Source organism: Embiotoca jacksoni, unplaced genomic scaffold, assembly GCF_022577435.1.
Source record: "Embiotoca jacksoni isolate LCO1_2020_lvr unplaced genomic scaffold, fEmbJac1.0.p SCAF_46, whole genome shotgun sequence".
Taxonomy (NCBI): domain Eukaryota; kingdom Metazoa; phylum Chordata; class Actinopteri; family Embiotocidae; genus Embiotoca; species Embiotoca jacksoni.
The window spans coordinates 886,034-892,908 of record NW_027185399.1 but is presented as its reverse complement, the minus strand read 5'-3'; positions in this window follow the sequence as shown (position 1 = coordinate 892,908).

Here is a 6,875-nt window from a genome sequence, read left to right as displayed (position 1 = left end):
CCCCAGTCTTTAATTTTCAGTAACCATTACATTTTGTTTTGGCACGGCTGTTATTTATTAAGTAGTTAAAACACTTTTCCTATATATACATAAATATATATATTAAAAAAAAGCTGAGCCTAACTACCCTGTCAGCATGAGCAGTTTGCAGATTTCTTAAACGGTCGTCCTGTGTTTGAGACGCATGCACCATTAGTCAGCAGTAAACTGATATTTCAGACATTTGTGAATCACCAGTATTTTGCATAATCACTGCAGCATCAACACATATAACTGTATTTTTTTTTTTTTTAGCATCTATTCAATATAAAGCTTTCTAGTTTTTATTTTAAGAAAACAGAATAATAGTTTACATGTTATGGGCGCAATGTTGATTTCAAACTGAGAGGTGCAGCATTTAGACAGTAAAATAAAAAGGTAGAAATCATAGTACATGAATCATCAGTGGATCTCAGGTTATCCAGCCGAGGAGAGGAGGGAGCTAACGTTTATCCAACCGAGGAGATGAGGAAGTTAACGTTTAACCAACCGAGGTCAGGAGGGAGCTAATGGCTATCTAACCAAGGGGAGGAGGAAGCTAATGGTTATCTAACCAAGGAGAGGAGGAAGCTAATGGTTATCCAATCGAGGAGAGGGGGAAGCTAATGTTTACCGATGAGAGGAGGAAGCTAATGGCTATCTAACCAAGGAGAGGAGGAAGCTAATGGTTATCTAACCAAGGAGAGGAGGAAGCTAATGGTTATCCAATCGAGGAGAGGGGGAAGCTAACGTTAATGCTAGTTTCTCGAGAAAGGATCCAAATGTGTTTGTTTGAGCACGGATTGATTTAAGGAACAAGTTAAAGAGACACAAAACAACACATTAACAAAAAACAACAACGAGAGTTTAAAACTTATTTCCACTTTCTTGGCTGCATAACAGAACAATTCCCTCCATAATGTCCCTATAACGAGAGTCCACTTAAAAAGCAGCAGCAACAGGAGCAACACGCACCCGTTAGACGATCAATAGTCACATCAATAACCTTTCCAGCCAATCGAACACACTGCTTATATTTGGTCTGAGCTTTGTCTTCATTTCAGTTGCTGCCCGATCTCACATTTTTCTTTAACATTTGGACTTCATAATTATTCAGCCATCACTGACCTTCATCAGCGTGAAGTAGTACCTCGTCATCGTTAACACATATAAGTGGCATTTCTCAAAGTAAAGTTGTAAATTCTTAATTAAAACGATCAACATAACTGGAATATTTGGGGCAATATATATACATATATATATATATATTTTTTTTTTAAATTTATTTACTGATCTTATATTTTATTTTGAAATAAGGCATGTAACATTTTACATTTTTCTTTTTTCTGCTCCTTTTTTTTAATCATATCTTACTTTATTACTAATTATAGCTTGTACAGATTTGTGCCTGTTAAAGTCTTAATCCACAGAGAGGTCTTTAACATAAAGGTTTGTTTGTTTGTTTGTTTGGTTACTGATTTTTTTCAAGCCTCATCACTGAACCAAAACGCTGCTGCCTCTCTGTGCTGTATCGCACCGAAGCCGCCACTAGATGGCAGCAAAGACTGTCGGTAGTTTTATTGTGGCTCAGCCTGACTTCTCAAACTACAAATTTTAGAATATACAGACAATCTTTAAAAAAAAAATTATATTCTCTATATTTTTTAGTTATATTTTACAATATTTTTCTATATTTAGTGTATGTGAGTGGTCAAATGTGTCCTTTTATGAAGGGCAAACAATGTGGAGAATATAGTCAAAGAAAAAGAAAAGAAAAAACATGTATGTTGTCAAATATCCTCTTTTCTTCTGTTGACACATTTACACATTTTAATACTACAAAAGTAACTATGAGACCCATAATGTGAAACAGTTAGAAGTGTAAAAATGAAATGAAATAACAAAAACAAAAACATTAAAATTTAAAAAATAAATTGAGATTATGATTCTCTCTCAGTTATTAATCAGTATAAATGTTTGTTGGACTAATTTATCTGATACAGAAGGAAGCATACAACAATATATGATGGTGGCTGACAAAAGGAACGGCACTTCAACTTTGGTCAAAAGAGAGGTAATGCTTTTATTTTAGCTTCAACAGCTTCTTGAATCTGATACTGAACATAAAAACAATCAAATTTAATGTTTTGTCATAAAGTTCCACAACATTCACAAGAATTTTTCTCTGCATTTTCTGTGAGAAAGTAAAGTGTTTTTAGTGGAACTTTGTTAATTGATTAATCGTGCAGGTCTACATAGATAATATTCTTTTACCTTTACTGCATTATTGTAATAATGTATAAGGATACACCTGCCAGTGCTGCCATGTATTGATCGTCCGTGTCTCTGTATATGCGTTAAACTTCATGGCATTTCACTTTTTTTCACAGCACAACTTTGCATTCAGCATGAAAATATAAAAAAAATAAAATAAGCTGTGGCTTTAGATTTTGCCCTTTTTGTCAAAAACCTGTAGATGATCTAGTTGTTGTTTCTCTGACAGCTCAACCAGTTCCCTGTGACCCAGAAGTGTATTAAATTTAGATCGTCGTCATCTTCCGCAGGAGGTGTTTAATCTCAACATGTTCTACATTCATTTAGGAAAAGATGGTTGGACTGAAATTCATTCATCAGAAGTCTATTTGGAAACGAAGCGCCTCCCGCTCATTTCTAGATGTTTCCATTTTGTCAGCGAGAGTTTTCGGATGACTCATAACTTCAAGCAAGAGCGTAACTTTCATTTAAACTTTTGGGAAACTTGTGGTGGGGCCAACCTCAAGCCTCAAGTCTATCGCAGTTTTTGTTTTTGTTATTGAGATCTTGTTCTGTTGTTGTAAATTCTATAATCTTGTATGCAAACTCAAATAAAACTTTTCTCCACAAAAAATAATAAATACATCAATAAATCTTTAGATGTTAATATTCAGCTTAACGATTGTAGTTTTTGAACAAGAAGGACAAGAATCTTATAAAAACACTGTAATGCAGGCAATAAACATACATAGCAAAGAATCTCAGGTACAATACAAATGGTTATTTGTGTTTGCGTTTTATGTATGACTTTACATTAGAAGCATAATTAAATAAAAAACACATGATAAGGAGGCGTACAAGAGGCTTTTGTTTTTAAGAGAAACACACATCATTGACGTCAAATTGAAAAACAACTGGGCTGATCATGGACAAGCCCCCAGAAACCTCCCAATCAACTTCTCATGAAATTCTCAGTCAATAACATTTTACCAGAAATTTTCTGCGTGTCATTCGCAAAATTTACTCCTCCAGATTAGTGTAATGGCGGTCCTTCTGAAAATAATCTGGTCGTTGATGATAAATAAACCAAGCTAATAAGAGGGGGGCGGGGGGAGGTCTGTTTGATTGACAGGCCTGTGGTGGAGTCAGTCATGCACCTGACAAATGTATTTAATTGTATTATTATTTAAAAAACAATATCGATACTTGGCATCTATGTATTGGACCATTATTTAGCTGTATACATGTCTATTTACGGCAGTGTATTACAAAGTGACAGAAACAGTTTTAACTCAGTTTCTGTGATGAATATACTTTTAAAACCTGATTGCATTTGACAGATTTGTGTAGCGTTACTCCCAACAGGTTGAATTAGACACTGAACTAGAAATCCAAACCTACTTTGTGGGTATATTTATAACAGCAGCTCCATTAACCCCTCTGCATCAGGCATAAATCTATGTATTTTCCTAGCGGAGGGTTGAGGTCACACTGTAGTAGACGCTCGAGAGTCGACTCAGGGAGACAAAACAAATCAATGGGAAATTATTCAGGGGTTGACACGTCTTTTTTCTCTCCAAAAGATTTACACCTCTGACCCGCACACTGAATTTACTCAAACGGCAGATATCTCGTCCCGCAACGACTCAGGTTCTGTGTTTCTGATGTTTACAGGGCACAAACAGCAAACAGCACATGTCAACAACGTGTTTGCGCACACTTGTGTTGTGTTGTGTGTGTGTCACCAGACTTCCTCTTCAGGTAACCTTGGAGACATGAAATAAGGACAGCTACCGCTTGGTTTTCTTTTTTCATCAGGTCAGAGAAGTATTTCAATCATAAGCCGCAGAACCACTTCAGTCACTGAACACAAAGACAGTTACGATGAATGAGGAAGCAGCGTGGTTTTAGAGAAACATAGACAGCACGCTACACAACGTAAACAACCAGAGAGTCAAACTGGCGATATGTATTCTCTCCTAACGAGTGTTGAACTATGATCTTCTCGCCTTCTTTTAGCCGACACTGGACTCATTGGTGTCAGTTTTGCACTTCAGTTTGTGTCCTGCTTTAATTTGAAAGTTCCTTTTGTGAGTTGATTTAGATTCTGCATCTGTTAGTTTGGTTTTTCTTTGTTACTTTCTTTTTTTTAACCTCTTAGCCGTGTCAGATCAGCACCAAGTTCTTGGCTCGCTTATTGTTGTTGGGTTATGTGGTTTTAAAAAAAATACATTTTAGACCGCGTGCATGTTTTTGGGTCCAAACTGCTCCCTGAAACATTAACCCCTACATATCACAGCGCTAATGCTAATGCTAATCCATCGTTAAAAAACAACAACTATGGTGAAGGTGTTGGAACATCTGATGTCCATTTTAAACACTGGATCCAAAAACCTGTTCCAACATTTTATTCCTTCTGGTTCACGATTAACAAACAGATGAATGGGTGATTTTTTTTAATATTTTTTTTTATGTATAAAACAAAAAAAAGTACTTTATGTTGATGTACTTGAAATAATTTGGTCTGACAAATTTCAAATAACGCTTCGAGTTTACCTTGCAGGTCAAAATCCATTTGTACCAACGGCCCTACGAGTGTTTAAAGAGCCTACATTAAGAAAATAGCACATGACCCTCTTGAGGTTTTTTTCTCTGCACGCTGCCTCCGATGTGGCCGTCGGCCAGAGAAGTGACGGAGAGCTTCCTTCCACCGATGCAGGAGTCCGGTCTCTCCGGTCCTCGATCAATCTGACAGAGTCGTAATCGATATGTTATGAAGTCCTATAACTCAGGACTTGCTGTGGGGGCGCCGAGCAGAAGAACGATGGTGCTGAAAATCGATGGTCACCCGTTTCCCATCACGGTTATTTGGTCTGAAGATGATGGCTTTTTAAAAAAAACAACAACAACAACCAACTGGAACAAGATGGGGGGGCGGAGAGAAATAAAACAGACGGGAAGACGCCAAGAACGAAACCGTTATTCGTTCATTAAACACACTTTGAATAGAGGTCAGCAAAAGCCAGTGGTACAAAAACAAAAACAAGTATTTGTTGCTTTTTTTACGAGGTAGGAGGGATATTTTTCCCCCCCCAGAAATTCGTCATATCTTCAGCTTGAATTTTCACTTTAAACGCTAGCTGAATGGTTTGGTCCCACTGGATTGCACTTAATTATGATCTGAATGACGCTACATGATAACAGCATGTTATAGTCTGCACTGTCTTGGCTCTCCGTTCTCTCAAAGGTTAGGTCGGCACTAATATGACAGTTTGCTACGGGTCACTGGGGAGAATTTGTGCGTCGCAGTCAACTCTTTCCACCCTGGAGGTCTTTGTACTGACAGCGAGCCACCGTGAAGAACCTGGTTCTACTTTACTATGATTCAAATGGATGCAGCTTCATTTTTGTTGCATCAAATTTGGTAGCGTTTACAAATTTACAGTTCTGATCAGGCAAAAGTACAGTTTTAAACATTTTAAAATTCTGTCTCTGGCCTGATGATGAGGGGAAGGAGAATTTTTTTACATTTGAAAATTCTAAGTGTAAATGAGGCCGACTGGGAAGCTGTGATACCACCGAGTGCCACTAGAGATTGTCTCCAGAAAACCTCCATAGACTCCCATTTAACTTCTCTCATTAAACTCAAAGTACTTTTTTTTTTTTTTTCCATAAGTTAACTCGTTTTGCTACCTTATTTGTTTTCTGGCAGCCCACCTGCAAATAATCCCATCATTAATTCCAAAAGCTGTGTTTTTTTTGGGTTTTTTTGGGTGGGGGGGTGCCTGTTTAATTGATAGGCCAGTCAGGTAACAGTTATCGGTGGGCGGGATGTAGTATCGTTGGGTTTCCAATCAGATTGAGTCAGATCCACCGCTAGGCCCCCCCCCCCCCCCCCAGCTCATCCAAATACGGTCACTGAGATGGCGCTAGCCAAATTCCGCACTCGAGGCCAACGGGTGTCGTCAATGCCGGTTGCCGTTTGGTCAGCGGTTTTTAATGCCACATTTTCCAGATTCTTTCTGATCTGATGTTCACATGCGCAAACACACAACAGTTTTTTTTGTTTTTTTTCAAAAAAACCAAACTAAAAACAGATCCTAAGCAGGATATCGTTGTGGTGATGTAAACCGTTTGAAGGAATGCAGGAAGTGATCGGGAGCCTTCGAGCAGCCTTCTCTTCTGTTTTTCATGGCTCCCGCTTTGCTTCCTCAGATTAACAAGAACAGAACAGTTATTTATAGAGCATGGAGAACTGGGGATTAGTGCTATTCCCGTTGTGTTTTGGGATGCTCGTTTCTTCTTTGATGGCTTAAGGTGTGAAAGTGTGTACTGGTGCGCGTACACGATGGCTGTCTAAAAAACAAAACATTTCTTCTTCCAACACCCGCACGACCCCGCTGTCAATGAGAAAGCTTTGTTTGCGCTCACCTGCCTGATGTCGCTGGATATTTATTTGTTGGGAGTGTTTGTATGTTTACAAGAGCATTTTTTTTACGTGGTGCGAACGCACCATTTTCCTGACATACGTGAAAGCGTACAGGCTGTCGGTTTATTGTATGTAAACAAACATGCAAAAAGGGAAAAAAAAAAAAAAAAAAAAA